This window comes from Oryzias latipes, chromosome 18 (genome assembly GCF_053564925.1).
Source record: "Oryzias latipes strain Hd-rR chromosome 18, Olatipes_Hd-rR_3.1".
In the NCBI taxonomy this organism is placed as follows: domain Eukaryota; kingdom Metazoa; phylum Chordata; class Actinopteri; order Beloniformes; family Adrianichthyidae; genus Oryzias; species Oryzias latipes.
This window is the reverse complement of record NC_136254.1, coordinates 33,078,721-33,097,507: the sequence shown is the minus strand read 5'-3', so window position 1 is coordinate 33,097,507 and position 18,787 is coordinate 33,078,721. Positions and strand designations below refer to the sequence as shown.

At 44.5% G+C, this 18,787-nt stretch overlaps 22 non-coding genes across 22 annotated transcripts; all 22 read right to left on the bottom strand.

Annotated features, from left to right (window-relative positions):
• Positions 1-47: 47 nt before the first annotated feature.
• Positions 48-119, bottom strand: trnat-ugu (transfer RNA threonine (anticodon UGU)). Its single transcript has one exon. It is a non-coding gene; the product is annotated as a tRNA-Thr (tRNA).
• A 399-nt stretch (positions 120-518) lies between these two features.
• On the bottom strand, positions 519-590 carry trnam-cau (transfer RNA methionine (anticodon CAU)). Its single transcript has one exon. It is a non-coding gene; the product is annotated as a tRNA-Met (tRNA).
• A 1,067-nt stretch (positions 591-1,657) lies between these two features.
• On the bottom strand, positions 1,658-1,729 carry trnat-ugu (transfer RNA threonine (anticodon UGU)). The gene has a single exon. It is a non-coding gene; the product is annotated as a tRNA-Thr (tRNA).
• A 399-nt stretch (positions 1,730-2,128) lies between these two features.
• trnam-cau (transfer RNA methionine (anticodon CAU)) lies at positions 2,129-2,200 on the bottom strand. Its single transcript has one exon. It is a non-coding gene; the product is annotated as a tRNA-Met (tRNA).
• Positions 2,201-3,267: 1,067 nt separating this feature from the next.
• trnat-ugu (transfer RNA threonine (anticodon UGU)) lies at positions 3,268-3,339 on the bottom strand. Its single transcript has one exon. It is a non-coding gene; the product is annotated as a tRNA-Thr (tRNA).
• Positions 3,340-3,738: 399 nt separating this feature from the next.
• On the bottom strand, positions 3,739-3,810 carry trnam-cau (transfer RNA methionine (anticodon CAU)). Its single transcript has one exon. It is a non-coding gene; the product is annotated as a tRNA-Met (tRNA).
• A 1,067-nt stretch (positions 3,811-4,877) lies between these two features.
• Positions 4,878-4,949, bottom strand: trnat-ugu (transfer RNA threonine (anticodon UGU)). The gene has a single exon. It is a non-coding gene; the product is annotated as a tRNA-Thr (tRNA).
• A 387-nt stretch (positions 4,950-5,336) lies between these two features.
• Positions 5,337-5,408, bottom strand: trnam-cau (transfer RNA methionine (anticodon CAU)). The gene has a single exon. It is a non-coding gene; the product is annotated as a tRNA-Met (tRNA).
• Positions 5,409-6,475: 1,067 nt separating this feature from the next.
• On the bottom strand, positions 6,476-6,547 carry trnat-ugu (transfer RNA threonine (anticodon UGU)). The gene has a single exon. It is a non-coding gene; the product is annotated as a tRNA-Thr (tRNA).
• Positions 6,548-6,946: 399 nt separating this feature from the next.
• On the bottom strand, positions 6,947-7,018 carry trnam-cau (transfer RNA methionine (anticodon CAU)). Its single transcript has one exon. It is a non-coding gene; the product is annotated as a tRNA-Met (tRNA).
• Positions 7,019-8,085: 1,067 nt separating this feature from the next.
• On the bottom strand, positions 8,086-8,157 carry trnat-ugu (transfer RNA threonine (anticodon UGU)). Its single transcript has one exon. It is a non-coding gene; the product is annotated as a tRNA-Thr (tRNA).
• Positions 8,158-8,556: 399 nt separating this feature from the next.
• trnam-cau (transfer RNA methionine (anticodon CAU)) lies at positions 8,557-8,628 on the bottom strand. The gene has a single exon. It is a non-coding gene; the product is annotated as a tRNA-Met (tRNA).
• A 1,067-nt stretch (positions 8,629-9,695) lies between these two features.
• trnat-ugu (transfer RNA threonine (anticodon UGU)) lies at positions 9,696-9,767 on the bottom strand. Its single transcript has one exon. It is a non-coding gene; the product is annotated as a tRNA-Thr (tRNA).
• Positions 9,768-11,293: 1,526 nt separating this feature from the next.
• Positions 11,294-11,365, bottom strand: trnat-ugu (transfer RNA threonine (anticodon UGU)). Its single transcript has one exon. It is a non-coding gene; the product is annotated as a tRNA-Thr (tRNA).
• A 387-nt stretch (positions 11,366-11,752) lies between these two features.
• Positions 11,753-11,824, bottom strand: trnam-cau (transfer RNA methionine (anticodon CAU)). Its single transcript has one exon. It is a non-coding gene; the product is annotated as a tRNA-Met (tRNA).
• Positions 11,825-12,891: 1,067 nt separating this feature from the next.
• On the bottom strand, positions 12,892-12,963 carry trnat-ugu (transfer RNA threonine (anticodon UGU)). Its single transcript has one exon. It is a non-coding gene; the product is annotated as a tRNA-Thr (tRNA).
• A 387-nt stretch (positions 12,964-13,350) lies between these two features.
• On the bottom strand, positions 13,351-13,422 carry trnam-cau (transfer RNA methionine (anticodon CAU)). Its single transcript has one exon. It is a non-coding gene; the product is annotated as a tRNA-Met (tRNA).
• Positions 13,423-14,489: 1,067 nt separating this feature from the next.
• On the bottom strand, positions 14,490-14,561 carry trnat-ugu (transfer RNA threonine (anticodon UGU)). Its single transcript has one exon. It is a non-coding gene; the product is annotated as a tRNA-Thr (tRNA).
• A 398-nt stretch (positions 14,562-14,959) lies between these two features.
• trnam-cau (transfer RNA methionine (anticodon CAU)) lies at positions 14,960-15,031 on the bottom strand. The gene has a single exon. It is a non-coding gene; the product is annotated as a tRNA-Met (tRNA).
• A 1,067-nt stretch (positions 15,032-16,098) lies between these two features.
• Positions 16,099-16,170, bottom strand: trnat-ugu (transfer RNA threonine (anticodon UGU)). Its single transcript has one exon. It is a non-coding gene; the product is annotated as a tRNA-Thr (tRNA).
• A 387-nt stretch (positions 16,171-16,557) lies between these two features.
• On the bottom strand, positions 16,558-16,629 carry trnam-cau (transfer RNA methionine (anticodon CAU)). Its single transcript has one exon. It is a non-coding gene; the product is annotated as a tRNA-Met (tRNA).
• Positions 16,630-17,696: 1,067 nt separating this feature from the next.
• On the bottom strand, positions 17,697-17,768 carry trnat-ugu (transfer RNA threonine (anticodon UGU)). Its single transcript has one exon. It is a non-coding gene; the product is annotated as a tRNA-Thr (tRNA).
• Between the last annotated feature and the right edge of the window lie 1,019 nt (positions 17,769-18,787).

Here is an 18,787-nt window from a genome sequence, read left to right as displayed (position 1 = left end):
CATTGCACTTGCCAGGTTGTTTGTGGTCAGTCTACCAATGCCATTTCAGGCACGGATGGGGATTGAACCCATGATTTTTGGTTTACAAGACCAACGCCTTACCACTTGGCCACCATGCCTCTTGACACCCTGATGGAAAGAAAGAACTCTATTGACATGTCCTGCTACTCAAAAGCAAGTATTGACACTGGCGCAGTCATAGGAACATGGGCTTTCCACAAAACAGAGTGGAGGCGGTGAGCTTTATCAACGGAACTGTGTGGGGAAGAAAATGGTTGCCTGAAAGAATGCTCCATGAGAGAGTTAAACATTGTGAGTGTGTGAAGATTCTACCTCTTTGTGCAGTTTGGCAACTAAGTTCTCAATGAGGCGCTGTTAGCTTGAAAAAAGAAGCGCAGTGGCTGACGCTGGGGTTGTTTCTAAAGTAAGATGAGAGAAAGCCCATTAAACTGCATTTTCAGTAGGAGGCATGCATTATTTAATGTCATGGCAATAATCTGCCCTGTCATCATCATAGTTAGCAGAGGATGGTTTCGATCCATCGACCTCTGGGTTATGGGCCCAGCACGCTTCCGCTGCGCCACTCTGCTTCTGTTGTCTTCTCTGTCAGTGTTTTTGGCACCAGTTTGAGTCTGATATACCTGCCTAAGCAGACCTAAGGTTTCAGGATAAATTGCCTGAAAATGCTCGCCTGAGAGAATGATTCATGAAAGAGTTAAACAATACGGCCATTTAACATTCTACCTCTTTGTGCTGTTTGGCAAAGTGCTAAGTGCTCAATGAAGGTGCCGTTAGCATGAAAGAGAAGCTAAATGGCACAAGCCGGTGTTGTTTAAAGGGAGATAAATTTGTCATGCTAGCTAGACATTTTGATGGGCTTGAAAAACGAAAGTTTTTTTCAGCTGGATTCACCATTCCCCAATATGATATCTACAAACTGAGAATAGACAAGGCCCGCCAAAAAACTTGTTTTCAGTAGGATGCAGGCAATAATAATAGAGACTAAAGCCACATTTCCCCTAAAAACAAGGCGATATGCTGAAAGACAGATTAGTTAGCAGAGGATGGTTTCGGTCCATCGACCTCTGGGTTATGGGCCCAGCACGCTTCCGCTGCGCCACTCTGCTTCTTGTTTGCAGTGATCACTGTTGATGTCAAGAGTTTGAGTGTGATATAACCAACTGCAATAGTGGGGTTTGAGGCGTTTTTTTAAGTTCTCTTACGGCGCCATTCTGGATTGCTAGACAAGGTGCAGGATAAAGGACGAGCAGCAAAGTCTGTAAGAACCTGTCCTTTAATAGTCCATTTGTAAGAAAGGGCCAGTTGAACTGGTACAGAGTTAATGCCCAAGGTCTTGGAAGTGAATCTAAAATTCCCCTCTCCTAGTAGTCCCACAAGACTTTGTTTAATGTTTAGTCTCCCTACGCCATTGCAGGCACCAATGTGAATAGAGCCCATGGTGTTCGGCCGGATAGACCAACACCTTACCACTTGTGAACCATGTCTTGGTATGCGTAAAGGTAAAGAAAGAGCTTTATTGGCAGGGCCTGCAACACAAAATGAAGCAACGTGCTCTGTGCATATACAAGTGAGCAAAGGGTTTTTAATCACATTGCACTTGCCAGGTTGTTTGTGGTCAGTCTACCAATGCCATTTCAGGCACGGATGGGGATTGAACCCATGATTTTTGGTTTACAAGACCAACGCCTTACCACTTGGCCACCATGCCTCTTGACACCCTGATGGAAAGAAAGAACTCTATTGACATGTCCTGCTACTCAAAAGCAAGTATTGACACTGGCGCAGTCATAGGAACATGGGCTTTCCACAAAACAGAGTGGAGGCGGTGAGCTTTATCAACGGAACTGTGTGGGGAAGAAAATGGTTGCCTGAAAGAATGCTCCATGAGAGAGTTAAACATTGTGAGTGTGTGAAGATTCTACCTCTTTGTGCAGTTTGGCAACTAAGTTCTCAATGAGGCGCTGTTAGCTTGAAAAAAGAAGCGCAGTGGCTGACGCTGGGGTTGTTCCTAAAGTAAGATGAGAGAAAGCCCATTAAACTGCATTTTCAGTAGGAGGCATGCATTATTTAATGTCATGGCAATAATCTGCCCTGTCATCATCATAGTTAGCAGAGGATGGTTTCGATCCATCGACCTCTGGGTTATGGGCCCAGCACGCTTCCGCTGCGCCACTCTGCTTCTGTTGTCTTCTCTGTCAGTGTTTTTGGCACCAGTTTGAGTCTGATATACCTGCCTAAGCAGACCTAAGGTTTCAGGATAAATTGCCTGAAAATGCTCGCCTGAGAGAATGCTTCATGAAAGAGTTAAACAATACGCCCATTTAACATTCTACCTCTTTGTGCTGTTTGGCAAAGTGCTAAGTGCTCAGTGAAGGTGCCGTTAGCATGAAAGAGAAGCTAAATGGCACAAGCCGGTGTTGTTTAAAGGGAGATAAATTTGTCATGCTAGCTAGACATTTTGATGGGCTTGAAAAACGAAAGTTTTTTTCGGCTGGATTCACCATTCCCCAATATGATATCTACAAACTGAGAATAGACAAGGCCCGCCAAAAAACTTGTTTTCAGTAGGATGCAGGCAATAATAATAGAGACTAAAGCCACATTTCCCCTAAAAACAAGGCGATATGCTGAAAGACAAACTAGTTAGCAGAGGATGGTTTCGGTCCATCGACCTCTGGGTTATGGGCCCAGCACGCTTCCGCTGCGCCACTCTGCTTCTTGTTTGCAGTGATCACTGTTGATGTCAAGAGTTTGAGTGTGATATAACCAACTGCAATAGTGGGGTTTGAGGCGTTTTTTTAAGTTCTCTTACGGCGCCATTCTGGATTGCTAGACAAGGTGCAGGATAAAGGACGAGCAGCAAAGTCTGTAAGAACCTGTCCTTTAATAGTCCATTTGTAAGAAAGGGCCAGTTGAACTGGTACAGAGTTAATGCCCAAGGTCTTGGAAGTGAATCTAAAATTCCCCTCTCCTAGTAGTCCCACAAGACTTTGTTTAATGTTTAGTCTCCCTACGCCATTGCAGGCACCAATGTGAATAGAGCCCATGGTGTTCGGCCGGATAGACCAACACCTTACCACTTGTGAACCATGTCTTGGTATGTGTAAAGGTAAAGAAAGAGCTTTATTGGCAGGGCCTGCAACACAAAATGAAGCAACGTGCTCTGTGCATATACAAGTGAGCAAAGGGTTTTTAATCACATTGCACTTGCCAGGTTGTTTGTGGTCAGTCTACCAATGCCATTTCAGGCACGGATGGGGATTGAACCCATGATTTTTGGTTTACAAGACCAACGCCTTACCACTTTGCCACCATGCCTCTTGACGCCCTGATGGAAAGAAAGAACTCTATTGACATGTCCTGCTACTCAAAAGCAAGTATTGACACTGGCGCAGTCATAGGAACATGGGCTTTCCACAAAACAGAGTGGAGGCGGTGAGCTTTATCAACGGAACTGTGAGGGGAAGAAAATGGTTGCCTGAAAGAATGCTCCATGAGAGAGTTAAACATTGTGAGTGTGTGAAGATTCTACCTCTTTGTGCAGTTTGGCAACTAAGTTCTCAATGAGGCGCTGTTAGCTTGAAAAAAGAAGCGCAGTGGCTGACGCTGGGGTTGTTCCTAAAGTAAGATGAGAGAAAGCCCATTAAACTGCATTTTCAGTAGGAGGCATGCATTATTTAATGTCATGGCAATAATCTGCCCTGTCATCATCATAGTTAGCAGAGGATGGTTTCGATCCATCGACCTCTGGGTTATGGGCCCAGCACGCTTCCGCTGCGCCACTCTGCTTCTGTTGTCTTCTCTGTCAGTGTTTTTGGCACCAGTTTGAGTCTGATATACCTGCCTAAGCAGACCTAAGGTTTCAGGATAAATTGCCTGAAAATGCTCGCCTGAGAGAATGCTTCATGAAAGAGTTAAACAATACGCCCATTTAACATTCTACCTCTTTGTGCTGTTTGGCAAAGTGCTAAGTGCTCAATGAAGGTGCCGTTAGCATGAAAGAGAAGCTAAATGGCACAAGCCGGTGTTGTTTAAAGGGAGATAAATTCGTCATGCTAGCTAGACATTTTGATGGGCTTGAAAAACGAAAGTTTTTTTCGGCTGGATTCACCATTCCCCAATATGATATCTACAAACTGAGAATAGACAAGGCCCGCCAAAAAACTTGTTTTCAGTAGGATGCAGGCAATAATAATAGAGACTAAAGCCACATTTCCCCTAAAAACAAGGTGATATGCTGAAAGACAAATTAGTTAGGAGAGGATGGTTTCGGTCCATCGACCTCTGGGTTATGGGCCCAGCACGCTTCCGCTGCGCCACTCTGCTTCTTGTTTGCAGTGATCACTGTTGATGTCAAGAGTTTGAGTGTGATATAACCAACTGCAATAGTGGGGTTTGAGGCGTTTTTTTAAGTTCTCTTACGGCGCCATTCTGGATTGCTAGACAAGGTGCAGGATAAAGGACGAGCAGCAAAGTCTGTAAGAACCTGTCCTTTAATAGTCCATTTGTAAGAAAGGGCCAGTTGAACTGGTACAGAGTTAATGCCCAAGGTCTTGGAAGTGAATCTAAAATTCCCCTCTCCTAGTAGTCCCACAAGACTTTGTTTAATGTTTAGTCTCCCTACGCCATTGCAGGCACCAATGTGAATAGAGCCCATGGTGTTCGGCCGGATAGACCAACACCTTACCACTTGTGAACCATGTCTTGGTATGTGTAAAGGTAAAGAAAGAGCTTTATTGGCAGGGCCTGCAACACAAAATGAAGCAACGTGCTCTGTGCATATACAAGTGAGCAAAGGGTTTTTAATCACATTGCACTTGCCAGGTTGTTTGTGGTCAGTCTACCAATGCCATTTCAGGCACGGATGGGGATTGAACCCATGATTTTTGGTTTACAAGACCAACGCCTTACCACTTGGCCACCATGCCTCTTGACGCCCTGATGGAAAGAAAGAACTCTATTGACATGTCCTGCTACTCAAAAGCAAGTATTGACACTGGCGCAGTCATAGGAACATGGGCTTTCCACAAAACAGAGTGGAGGCGGTGAGCTTTATCAACGGAACTGTGAGGGGAAGAAAATGGTTGCCTGAAAGAATGCTCCATGAGAGAGTTAAACATTGTGAGTGTGTGAAGATTCTACCTCTTTGTGCAGTTTGGCAACTAAGTTCTCAATGAGGCGCTGTTAGCTTGAAAAAAGAAGCGCAGTGGCTGTTTCTAAAGTAAGATGAGAGAAAGCCCATTAAACTGCATTTTCAGTAGGAGGCATGCATTATTTAATGTCATGGCAATAATCTGCCCTGTCATCATCATAGTTAGCAGAGGATGGTTTCGATCCATCGACCTCTGGGTTATGGGCCCAGCACGCTTCCGCTGCGCCACTCTGCTTCTGTTGTCTTCTCTGTCAGTGTTTTTGGCACCAGTTTGAGTCTGATATACCTGCCTAAGCAGACCTAAGGTTTCAGGATAAATTGCCTGAAAATGCTCGCCTGAGAGAATGATTCATGAAAGAGTTAAACAATACGGCCATTTAACATTCTACCTCTTTGTGCTGTTTGGCAAAGTGCTAAGTGCTCAATGAAGGTGCCGTTAGCATGAAAGAGAAGCTAAATGGCACAAGCCGGTGTTGTTTAAAGGGAAATAAATTTGTCATGCTAGCTAGACATTTTGATGGGCTTGAAAAACGAAAGTTTTTTTCGGCTGGATTCACCATTCCCCAATATGATATCTACAAACTGAGAATAGACAAGGCCCGCCAAAAAACTTGTTTTCAGTAGGATGCAGGCAATAATAATAGAGACTAAAGCCACATTTCCCCTAAAAACAAGGCAATATGCTGAAAGACAGATTAGTTAGCAGAGGATGGTTTCGGTCCATCGACCTCTGGGTTATGGGCCCAGCACGCTTCCGCTGCGCCACTCTGCTTCTTGTTTGCAGTGATCACTGTTGATGTCAAGAGTTTGAGTGTGATATAACCAACTGCAATAGTGGGGTTTGAGGCGTTTTTTTAAGTTCTCTTACGGCGCCATTCTGGATTGCTAGACAAGGTGCAGGATAAAGGACGAGCAGCAAAGTCTGTAAGAACCTGTCCTTTAATAGTCCATTTGTAAGAAAGGGCCAGTTGAACTGGTACAGAGTTAATGCCCAAGGTCTTGGAAGTGAATCTAAAATTCCCCTCTCCTAGTAGTCCCACAAGACTTTGTTTAATGTTTAGTCTCCCTACGCCATTGCAGGCACCAATGTGAATAGAGCCCATGGTGTTCGGCCGGATAGACCAACACCTTACCACTTGTGAACCATGTCTTGGTATGCGTAAAGGTAAAGAAAGAGCTTTATTGGCAGGGCCTGCAACACAAAATGAAGCAACGTGCTCTGTGCATATACAAGTGAGCAAAGGGTTTTTAATCACATTGCACTTGCCAGGTTGTTTGTGGTCAGTCTACCAATGCCATTTCAGGCACGGATGGGGATTGAACCCATGATTTTTGGTTTACAAGACCAACGCCTTACCACTTGGCCACCATGCCTCTTGACACCCTGATGGAAAGAAAGAACTCTATTGACATGTCCTGCTACTCAAAAGCAAGTATTGACACTGGCGCAGTCATAGGAACATGGGCTTTCCACAAAACAGAGTGGAGGCGGTGAGCTTTATCAACGGAACTGTGTGGGGAAGAAAATGGTTGCCTGAAAGAATGCTCCATGAGAGAGTTAAACATTGTGAGTGTGTGAAGATTCTACCTCTTTGTGCAGTTTGGCAACTAAGTTCTCAATGAGGCGCTGTTAGCTTGAAAAAAGAAGCGCAGTGGCTGACGCTGGGGTTGTTTCTAAAGTAAGATGAGAGAAAGCCCATTAAACTGCATTTTCAGTAGGAGGCATGCATTATTTAATGTCATGGCAATAATCTGCCCTGTCATCATCATAGTTAGCAGAGGATGGTTTCGATCCATCGACCTCTGGGTTATGGGCCCAGCACGCTTCCGCTGCGCCACTCTGCTTCTGTTGTCTTCTCTGTCAGTGTTTTTGGCACCAGTTTGAGTCTGATATACCTGCCTAAGCAGACCTAAGGTTTCAGGATAAATTGCCTGAAAATGCTCGCCTGAGAGAATGATTCATGAAAGAGTTAAACAATACGGCCATTTAACATTCTACCTCTTTGTGCTGTTTGGCAAAGTGCTAAGTGCTCAATGAAGGTGCCGTTAGCATGAAAGAGAAGCTAAATGGCACAAGCCGGTGTTGTTTAAAGGGAGATAAATTTGTCATGCTAGCTAGACATTTTGATGGGCTTGAAAAACGAAAGTTTTTTTCAGCTGGATTCACCATTCCCCAATATGATATCTACAAACTGAGAATAGACAAGGCCCGCCAAAAAACTTGTTTTCAGTAGGATGCAGGCAATAATAATAGAGACTAAAGCCACATTTCCCCTAAAAACAAGGCGATATGCTGAAAGACAGATTAGTTAGCAGAGGATGGTTTCGGTCCATCGACCTCTGGGTTATGGGCCCAGCACGCTTCCGCTGCGCCACTCTGCTTCTTGTTTGCAGTGATCACTGTTGATGTCAAGAGTTTGAGTGTGATATAACCAACTGCAATAGTGGGGTTTGAGGCGTTTTTTTAAGTTCTCTTACGGCGCCATTCTGGATTGCTAGACAAGGTGCAGGATAAAGGACGAGCAGCAAAGTCTGTAAGAACCTGTCCTTTAATAGTCCATTTGTAAGAAAGGGCCAGTTGAACTGGTACAGAGTTAATGCCCAAGGTCTTGGAAGTGAATCTAAAATTCCCCTCTCCTAGTAGTCCCACAAGACTTTGTTTAATGTTTAGTCTCCCTACGCCATTGCAGGCACCAATGTGAATAGAGCCCATGGTGTTCGGCCGGATAGACCAACACCTTACCACTTGTGAACCATGTCTTGGTATGCGTAAAGGTAAAGAAAGAGCTTTATTGGCAGGGCCTGCAACACAAAATGAAGCAACGTGCTCTGTGCATATACAAGTGAGCAAAGGGTTTTTAATCACATTGCACTTGCCAGGTTGTTTGTGGTCAGTCTACCAATGCCATTTCAGGCACGGATGGGGATTGAACCCATGATTTTTGGTTTACAAGACCAACGCCTTACCACTTGGCCACCATGCCTCTTGACACCCTGATGGAAAGAAAGAACTCTATTGACATGTCCTGCTACTCAAAAGCAAGTATTGACACTGGCGCAGTCATAGGAACATGGGCTTTCCACAAAACAGAGTGGAGGCGGTGAGCTTTATCAACGGAACTGTGTGGGGAAGAAAATGGTTGCCTGAAAGAATGCTCCATGAGAGAGTTAAACATTGTGAGTGTGTGAAGATTCTACCTCTTTGTGCAGTTTGGCAACTAAGTTCTCAATGAGGCGCTGTTAGCTTGAAAAAAGAAGCGCAGTGGCTGACGCTGGGGTTGTTCCTAAAGTAAGATGAGAGAAAGCCCATTAAACTGCATTTTCAGTAGGAGGCATGCATTATTTAATGTCATGGCAATAATCTGCCCTGTCATCATCATAGTTAGCAGAGGATGGTTTCGATCCATCGACCTCTGGGTTATGGGCCCAGCACGCTTCCGCTGCGCCACTCTGCTTCTGTTGTCTTCTCTGTCAGTGTTTTTGGCACCAGTTTGAGTCTGATATACCTGCCTAAGCAGACCTAAGGTTTCAGGATAAATTGCCTGAAAATGCTCGCCTGAGAGAATGCTTCATGAAAGAGTTAAACAATACGCCCATTTAACATTCTACCTCTTTGTGCTGTTTGGCAAAGTGCTAAGTGCTCAATGAAGGTGCCGTTAGCATGAAAGAGAAGCTAAATGGCACAAGCCGGTGTTGTTTAAAGGGAGATAAATTTGTCATGCTAGCTAGACATTTTGATGGGCTTGAAAAACGAAAGTTTTTTTCGGCTGGATTCACCATTCCCCAATATGATATCTACAAACTGAGAATAGACAAGGCCCGCCAAAAAACTTGTTTTCAGTAGGATGCAGGCAATAATAATAGAGACTAAAGCCACATTTCCCCTAAAAACAAGGCGATATGCTGAAAGACAAACTAGTTAGCAGAGGATGGTTTCGGTCCATCGACCTCTGGGTTATGGGCCCAGCACGCTTCCGCTGCGCCACTCTGCTTCTTGTTTGCAGTGATCACTGTTGATGTCAAGAGTTTGAGTGTGATATAACCAACTGCAATAGTGGGGTTTGAGGCGTTTTTTTAAGTTCTCTTACGGCGCCATTCTGGATTGCTAGACAAGGTGCAGGATAAAGGACGAGCAGCAAAGTCTGTAAGAACCTGTCCTTTAATAGTCCATTTGTAAGAAAGGGCCAGTTGAACTGGTACAGAGTTAATGCCCAAGGTCTTGGAAGTGAATCTAAAATTCCCCTCTCCTAGTAGTCCCACAAGACTTTGTTTAATGTTTAGTCTCCCTACGCCATTGCAGGCACCAATGTGAATAGAGCCCATGGTGTTCGGCCGGATAGACCAACACCTTACCACTTGTGAACCATGTCTTGGTATGCGTAAAGGTAAAGAAAGAGCTTTATTGGCAGGGCCTGCAACACAAAATGAAGCAACGTGCTCTGTGCATATACAAGTGAGCAAAGGGTTTTTAATCACATTGCACTTGCCAGGTTGTTTGTGGTCAGTCTACCAATGCCATTTCAGGCACGGATGGGGATTGAACCCATGATTTTTGGTTTACAAGACCAACGCCTTACCACTTTGCCACCATGCCTCTTGACGCCCTGATGGAAAGAAAGAACTCTATTGACATGTCCTGCTACTCAAAAGCAAGTATTGACACTGGCGCAGTCATAGGAACATGGGCTTTCCACAAAACAGAGTGGAGGCGGTGAGCTTTATCAACGGAACTGTGAGGGGAAGAAAATGGTTGCCTGAAAGAATGCTCCATGAGAGAGTTAAACATTGTGAGTGTGTGAAGATTCTACCTCTTTGTGCAGTTTGGCAACTAAGTTCTCAATGAGGCGCTGTTAGCTTGAAAAAAGAAGCGCAGTGGCTGTTTCTAAAGTAAGATGAGAGAAAGCCCATTAAACTGCATTTTCAGTAGGAGGCATGCATTATTTAATGTCATGGCAATAATCTGCCCTGTCATCATCATAGTTAGCAGAGGATGGTTTCGGTCCATCGACCTCTGGGTTATGGGCCCAGCACGCTTCCGCTGCGCCACTCTGCTTCTGTTGTCTTCTCTGTCAGTGTTTTTGGCACCAGTTTGAGTCTGATATACCTGCCTAAGCAGACCTAAGGTTTCAGGATAAATTGCCTGAAAATGCTCGCCTGAGAGAATGCTTCATGAAAGAGTTAAACAATACGCCCATTTAACATTCTACCTCTTTGTGCTGTTTGGCAAAGTGCTAAGTGCTCAATGAAGGTGCCGTTAGCATGAAAGAGAAGCTAAATGGCACAAGCCGGTGTTGTTTAAAGGGAGATAAATTTGTCATGCTAGCTAGACATTTTGATGGGCTTGAAAAACGAAAGTTTTTTTCGGCTGGATTCACCATTCCCCAATATGATATCTACAAACTGAGAATAGACAAGGCCCGCCAAAAAACTTGTTTTCAGTAGGATGCAGGCAATAATAATAGAGACTAAAGCCACATTTCCCCTAAAAACAAGGCGATATGCTGAAAGACAAACTAGTTAGCAGAGGATGGTTTCGGTCCATCGACCTCTGGGTTATGGGCCCAGCACGCTTCCGCTGCGCCTCTCTGCTTCTTGTTTGCAGTGATCACTGTTGATGTCAAGAGTTTGAGTGTGATATAACCAACTGCAATAGTGGAGTTTGAGGCGTTTTTTTAAGTTCTCTTACGGCGCCATTCTGGATTGCTAGACAAGGTGCAGGATAAAGGACGAGCAGCAAAGTCTGTAAGAACCTGTCCTTTAATAGTCCATTTGTAAGAAAGGGCCAGTTGAACTGGTACAGAGTTAATGCCCAAGGTCTTGGAAGTGAATCTAAAATTCCCCTCTCCTAGTAGTCCCACAAGACTTTGTTTAATGTTTAGTCTCCCTACGCCATTGCAGGCACCAATGTGAATAGAGCCCATGGTGTTCGGCCGGATAGACCAACACCTTACCACTTGTGAACCATGTCTTGGTATGTGTAAAGGTAAAGAAAGAGCTTTATTGGCAGGGCCTGCAACACAAAATGAAGCAACGTGCTCTGTGCATATACAAGTGAGCAAAGGGTTTTTAATCACATTGCACTTGCCAGGTTGTTTGTGGTCAGTCTACCAATGCCATTTCAGGCACGGATGGGGATTGAACCCATGATTTTTGGTTTACAAGACCAACGCCTTACCACTTGGCCACCATGCCTCTTGACGCCCTGATGGAAAGAAAGAACTCTATTGACATGTCCTGCTACTCAAAAGCAAGTATTGACACTGGCGCAGTCATAGGAACATGGGCTTTCCACAAAACAGAGTGGAGGCGGTGAGCTTTATCAACGGAACTGTGAGGGGAAGAAAATGGTTGCCTGAAAGAATGCTCCATGAGAGAGTTAAACATTGTGAGTGTGTGAAGATTCTACCTCTTTGTGCAGTTTGGCAACTAAGTTCTCAATGAGGCGCTGTTAGCTTGAAAAAAGAAGCGCAGTGGCTGTTTCTAAAGTAAGATGAGAGAAAGCCCATTAAACTGCATTTTCAGTAGGAGGCATGCATTATTTAATGTCATGGCAATAATCTGCCCTGTCATCATCATAGTTAGCAGAGGATGGTTTCGATCCATCGACCTCTGGGTTATGGGCCCAGCACGCTTCCGCTGCGCCACTCTGCTTCTGTTGTCTTCTCTGTCAGTGTTTTTGGCACCAGTTTCAGTCTGATATACCTGCCTAAGCAGACCTAAGGTTTCAGGATAAATTGCCTGAAAATGCTCGCCTGAGAGAATGATTCATGAAAGAGTTAAACAATACGGCCATTTAACATTCTACCTCTTTGTGCTGTTTGGCAAAGTGCTAAGTGCTCAATGAAGGTGCCGTTAGCATGAAAGAGAAGCTAAATGGCACAAGCCGGTGTTGTTTAAAGGGAGATAAATTTGTCATGCTAGCTAGACATTTTGATGGGCTTGAAAAACGAAAGTTTTTTTCGGCTGGATTCACCATTCCCCAATATGATATCTACAAACTGAGAATAGACAAGGCCCGCCAAAAAACTTGTTTTCAGTAGGATGCAGGCAATAATAATAGAGACTAAAGCCACATTTCCCCTAAAAACAAGGCGATATGCTGAAAGACAGATTAGTTAGCAGAGGATGGTTTCGGTCCATCGACCTCTGGGTTATGGGCCCAGCACGCTTCCGCTGCGCCACTCTGCTTCTTGTTTGCAGTGATCACTGTTGATGTCAAGAGTTTGAGTGTGATATAACCAACTGCAATAGTGGGGTTTGAGGCGTTTTTTTAAGTTCTCTTACGGCGCCATTCTGGATTGCTAGACAAGGTGCAGGATAAAGGACGAGCAGCAAAGTCTGTAAGAACCTGTCCTTTAATAGTCCATTTGTAAGAAAGGGCCAGTTGAACTGGTACAGAGTTAATGCCCAAGGTCTTGGAAGTGAATCTAAAATTCCCCTCTCCTAGTAGTCCCACAAGACTTTGTTTAATGTTTAGTCTCCCTACGCCATTGCAGGCACCAATGTGAATAGAGCCCATGGTGTTCGGCCGGATAGACCAACACCTTACCACTTGTGAACCATGTCTTGGTATGCGTAAAGGTAAAGAAAGAGCTTTATTGGCAGGGCCTGCAACACAAAATGAAGCAACGTGCTCTGTGCATATACAAGTGAGCAAAGGGTTTTTAATCACATTGCACTTGCCAGGTTGTTTGTGGTCAGTCTACCAATGCCATTTCAGGCACGGATGGGGATTGAACCCATGATTTTTGGTTTACAAGACCAACGCCTTACCACTTGGCCACCATGCCTCTTGACATGGTGATGGAAAGAAAGAACTCTATTGACATGTCCTGCTACTCAAAAGCAAGTATTGACACTGGCGCAGTCATAGGAACATGGGCTTTCCACAAAACAGAGTGGAGGCGGTGAGCTTTATCAACGGAACTGTGTGGGGAAGAAAATGGTTGCCTGAAAGAATGCTCCATGAGAGAGTTAAACATTGTGAGTGTGTGAAGATTCTACCTCTTTGTGCAGTTTGGCAACTAAGTTCTCAATGAGGCGCTGTTAGCTTGAAAAAAGAAGCGCAGTGGCTGTTTCTAAAGTAAGATGAGAGAAAGCCCATTAAACTGCATTTTCAGTAGGAGGCATGCATTATTTAATGTCATGGCAATAATCTGCCCTGTCATCATCATAGTTAGCAGAGGATGGTTTCGATCCATCGACCTCTGGGTTATGGGCCCAGCACGCTTCCGCTGCGCCACTCTGCTTCTGTTGTCTTCTCTGTCAGTGTTTTTGGCACCAGTTTGAGTCTGATATACCTGCCTAAGCAGACCTAAGGTTTCAGGATAAATTGCCTGAAAATGCTCGCCTGAGAGAATGATTCATGAAAGAGTTAAACAATACGGCCATTTAACATTCTACCTCTTTGTGCTGTTTGGCAAAGTGCTAAGTGCTCAATGAAGGTGCCGTTAGCATGAAAGAGAAGCTAAATGGCACAAGCCGGTGTTGTTTAAAGGGAGATAAATTTGTCATGCTAGCTAGACATTTTGATGGGCTTGAAAAACGAAAGTTTTTTTCGGCTGGATTCACCATTCCCCAATATGATATCTACAAACTGAGAATAGACAAGGCCCGCCAAAAAACTTGTTTTCAGTAGGATGCAGGCAATAATAATAGAGACTAAAGCCACATTTCCCCTAAAAACAAGGTGATATGCTGAAAGACAGATTAGTTAGCAGAGGATGGTTTCGGTCCATCGACCTCTGGGTTATGGGCCCAGCACGCTTCCGCTGCGCCACTCTGCTTCTTGTTTGCAGTGATCACTGTTGATGTCAAGAGTTTGAGTGTGATATAACCAACTGCAATAGTGGGGTTTGAGGCGTTTTTTTAAGTTCTCTTACGGCGCCATTCTGGATTGCTAGACAAGGTGCAGGATAAAGGACGAGCAGCAAAGTCTGTAAGAACCTGTCCTTTAATAGTCCATTTGTAAGAAAGGGCCAGTTGAACTGGTACAGAGTTAATGCCCAAGGTCTTGGAAGTGAATCTAAAATTCCCCTCTCCTAGTAGTCCCACAAGACTTTGTTTAATGTTTAGTCTCCCTACGCCATTGCAGGCACCAATGTGAATAGAGCCCATGGTGTTCGGCCGGATAGACCAACACCTTACCACTTGTGAACCATGTCTTGGTATGCGTAAAGGTAAAGAAAGAGCTTTATTGGCAGGGCCTGCAACACAAAATGAAGCAACGTGCTCTGTGCATATACAAGTGAGCAAAGGGTTTTTAATCACATTGCACTTGCCAGGTTGTTTGTGGTCAGTCTACCAATGCCATTTCAGGCACGGATGGGGATTGAACCCATGATTTTTGGTTTACAAGACCAACGCCTTACCACTTGGCCACCATGCCTCTTGACATGGTGATGGAAAGAAAGAACTCTATTGACATGTCCTGCTACTCAAAAGCAAGTATTGACACTGGCGCAGTCATAGGAACATGGGCTTTCCACAAAACAGAGTGGAGGCGGTGAGCTTTATCAACGGAACTGTGTGGGGAAGAAAATGGTTGCCTGAAAGAATGCTCCATGAGAGAGTTAAACATTGTGAGTGTGTGAAGATTCTACCTCTTTGTGCAGTTTGGCAACTAAGTTCTCAATGAGGCGCTGTTAGCTTGAAAAAAGCAGCGCAGTGGCTGACGCTGGGGTTGTTTCTAAAGTAAGATAAGAGAAAGCCCATTAAACTGCATTTTCAGTAGGAGGCATGCATAATTTATGTCATGGCAATAATCTGCCCTGTCATCATCATAGTTAGCAGAGGATGGTTTCGATCCATCGACCTCTGGGTTATGGGCCCAGCACGCTTCCGCTGCGCCACTCTGCTTCTGTTGTCTTCTCTGTCAGTGTTTTTGGCACCAGTTTCAGTCTGATATACCTGCCTAAGCAGACCTAAGGTTTCAGGATACATTGCCTGAAAATGCTCGCCTGAGAGAATGCTTCATGACAGAGTTAAACAATACGGCCATTTAACATTCTACCTCTTTGTGCTGTTTGGCAAAGTGCTAAGTGCTCAATGAAGGTGCCGTTAGCATGAAAGAGAAGCTAAATGGCACAAGCCGGTGTTGTTTAAAGGGAGATAAATTTGTCATGCTAGCTAGACATTTTGATGGGCTTGAAAAACGAAAGTTTTTTTCGGCTGGATTCACCATTCCCCAATATGATATCTACAAACTGAGAATAGACAAGGCCCGCCAAAAAACTTGTTTTCAGTAGGATGCAGGCAATAATAATAGAGACTAAAGCCACATTTCCCCTAAAAACAAGGCGATATGCTGAAAGACAAACTAGTTAGCAGAGGATGGTTTCGGTCCATCGACCTCTGGGTTATGGGCCCAGCACGCTTCCGCTGCGCCACTCTGCTTCTTGTTTGCAGTGATCACTGTTGATGTCAAGAGTTTGAGTGTGATATAACCAACTGCAATAGTGGGGTTTGAGGCGTTTTTTTAAGTTCTCTTACGGCGCCATTCTGGATTGCTAGACAAGGTGCAGGATAAAGGACGAGCAGCAAAGTCTGTAAGAACCTGTCCTTTAATAGTCCATTTGTAAGAAAGGGCCAGTTGAACTGGTACAGAGTTAATGCCCAAGGTCTTGGAAGTGAATCTAAAATTCCCCTCTCCTAGTAGTCCCACAAGACTTTGTTTAATGTTTAGTCTCCCTACGCCATTGCAGGCACCAATGTGAATAGAGCCCATGGTGTTCGGCCGGATAGACCAACACCTTACCACTTGTGAACCATGTCTTGGTATGCGTAAAGGTAAAGAAAGAGCTTTATTGGCAGGGCCTGCAACACAAAATGAAGCAACGTGCTCTGTGCATATACAAGTGAGCAAAGGGTTTTTAATCACATTGCACTTGCCAGGTTGTTTGTGGTCAGTCTACCAATGCCATTTCAGGCACGGATGGGGATTGAACCCATGATTTTTGGTTTACAAGACCAACGCCTTACCACTTTGCCACCATGCCTCTTGACGCCCTGATGGAAAGAAAGAACTCTATTGACATGTCCTGCTACTCAAAAGCAAGTATTGACACTGGCGCAGTCATAGGAACATGGGCTTTCCACAAAACAGAGTGGAGGCGGTGAGCTTTATCAACGGAACTGTGAGGGGAAGAAAATGGTTGCCTGAAAGAATGCTCCATGAGAGAGTTAAACATTGTGAGTGTGTGAAGATTCTACCTCTTTGTGCAGTTTGGCAACTAAGTTCTCAATGAGGCGCTGTTAGCTTGAAAAAAGAAGCGCAGTGGCTGTTTCTAAAGTAAGATGAGAGAAAGCCCATTAAACTGCATTTTCAGTAGGAGGCATGCATTATTTAATGTCATGGCAATAATCTGCCCTGTCATCATCATAGTTAGCAGAGGATGGTTTCGATCCATCGACCTCTGGGTTATGGGCCCAGCACGCTTCCGCTGCGCCACTCTGCTTCTGTTGTCTTCTCTGTCAGTGTTTTTGGCACCAGTTTGAGTCTGATATACCTGCCTAAGCAGACCTAAGGTTTCAGGATAAATTGCCTGAAAATGCTCGCCTGAGAGAATGCTTCATGAAAGAGTTAAACAATACGCCCATTTAACATTCTACCTCTTTGTGCTGTTTGGCAAAGTGCTAAGTGCTCAATGAAGGTGCCGTTAGCATGAAAGAGAAGCTAAATGGCACAAGCCGGTGTTGTTTAAAGGGAGATAAATTTGTCATGCTAGCTAGACATTTTGATGGGCTTGAAAAACGAAAGTTTTTTTCGGCTGGATTCACCATTCCCCAATATGATATCTACAAACTGAGAATAGACAAGGCCCGCCAAAAAACTTGTTTTCAGTAGGATGCAGGCAATAATAATAGAGACTAAAGCCACATTTCCCCTAAAAACAAGGCGATATGCTGAAAGACAAACTAGTTAGCAGAGGATGGTTTCGGTCCATCGACCTCTGGGTTATGGGCCCAGCACGCTTCCGCTGCGCCACTCTGCTTCTTGTTTGCAGTGATCACTGTTGATGTCAAGAGTTTGAGTGTGATATAACCAACTGCAATAGTGGGGTTTGAGGCGTTTTTTTAAGTTCTCTTACGGCGCCATTCTGGATTGCTAGACAAGGTGCAGGATAAAGGACGAGCAGCAAAGTCTGTAAGAACCTGTCCTTTAATAGTCCATTTGTAAGAAAGGGCCAGTTGAACTGGTACAGAGTTAATGCCCAAGGTCTTGGAAGTGAATCTAAAATTCCCCTCTCCTAGTAGTCCCACAAGACTTTGTTTAATGTTTAGTCTCCCTACGCCATTGCAGGCACCAATGTGAATAGAGCCCATGGTGTTCGGCCGGATAGACCAACACCTTACCACTTGTGAACCATGTCTTGGTATGTGTAAAGGTAAAGAAAGAGCTTTATTGGCAGGGCCTGCAACACAAAATGAAGCAACGTGCTCTGTGCATATACAAGTGAGCAAAGGGTTTTTAATCACATTGCACTTGCCAGGTTGTTTGTGGTCAGTCTACCAATGCCATTTCAGGCACGGATGGGGATTGAACCCATGATTTTTGGTTTACAAGACCAACGCCTTACCACTTTGCCACCATGCCTCTTGACGCCCTGATGGAAAGAAAGAACTCTATTGACATGTCCTGCTACTCAAAAGCAAGTATTGACACTGGCGCAGTCATAGGAACATGGGCTTTCCACAAAACAGAGTGGAGGCGGTGAGCTTTATCAACGGAACTGTGAGGGGAAGAAAATGGTTGCCTGAAAGAATGCTCCATGAGAGAGTTAAACATTGTGAGTGTGTGAAGATTCTACCTCTTTGTGCAGTTTGGCAACTAAGTTCTCAATGAGGCGCTGTTAGCTTGAAAAAAGAAGCGCAGTGGCTGTTTCTAAAGTAAGATGAGAGAAAGCCCATTAAACTGCATTTTCAGTAGGAGGCATGCATTATTTAATGTCATGGCAATAATCTGCCCTGTCATCATCATAGTTAGCAGAGGATGGTTTCGATCCATCGACCTCTGGGTTATGGGCCCAGCAACTTTCCGCTGCGCCACTCTGCTTCTGTTGTCTTCTCTGTCAGTGTTTTTGGCACCAGTTTCAGTCTGATATACCTGCCTAAGCAGACCTAAGGTTTCAGGATAAATTGCCTGAAAATGCTCGCCTGAGAGAATGATTCATGAAAGAGTTAAACAATACGGCCATTTAACATTCTACCTCTTTGTGCTGTTTGGCAAAGTGCTAAGTGCTCAATGAAGGTGCCGTTAGCATGAAAGAGAAGCTAAATGGCACAAGCCGGTGTTGTTTAAAGGGAGATAAATTTGTCATGCTAGCTAGACATTTTGATGGGCTTGAAAAACGAAAGTTTTTTTCGGCTGGATTCACCATTCCCCAATATGATATCTACAAACTGAGAATAGACAAGGCCCGCCAAAAAACTTGTTTTCAGTAGGATGCAGGCAATAATAATAGAGACTAAAGCCACATTTCCCCTAAAAACAAGGCGATATGCTGAAAGACAGATTAGTTAGCAGAGGATGGTTTCGGTCCATCGACCTCTGGGTTATGGGCCCAGCACGCTTCCGCTGCGCCACTCTGCTTCTTGTTTGCAGTGATCACTGTT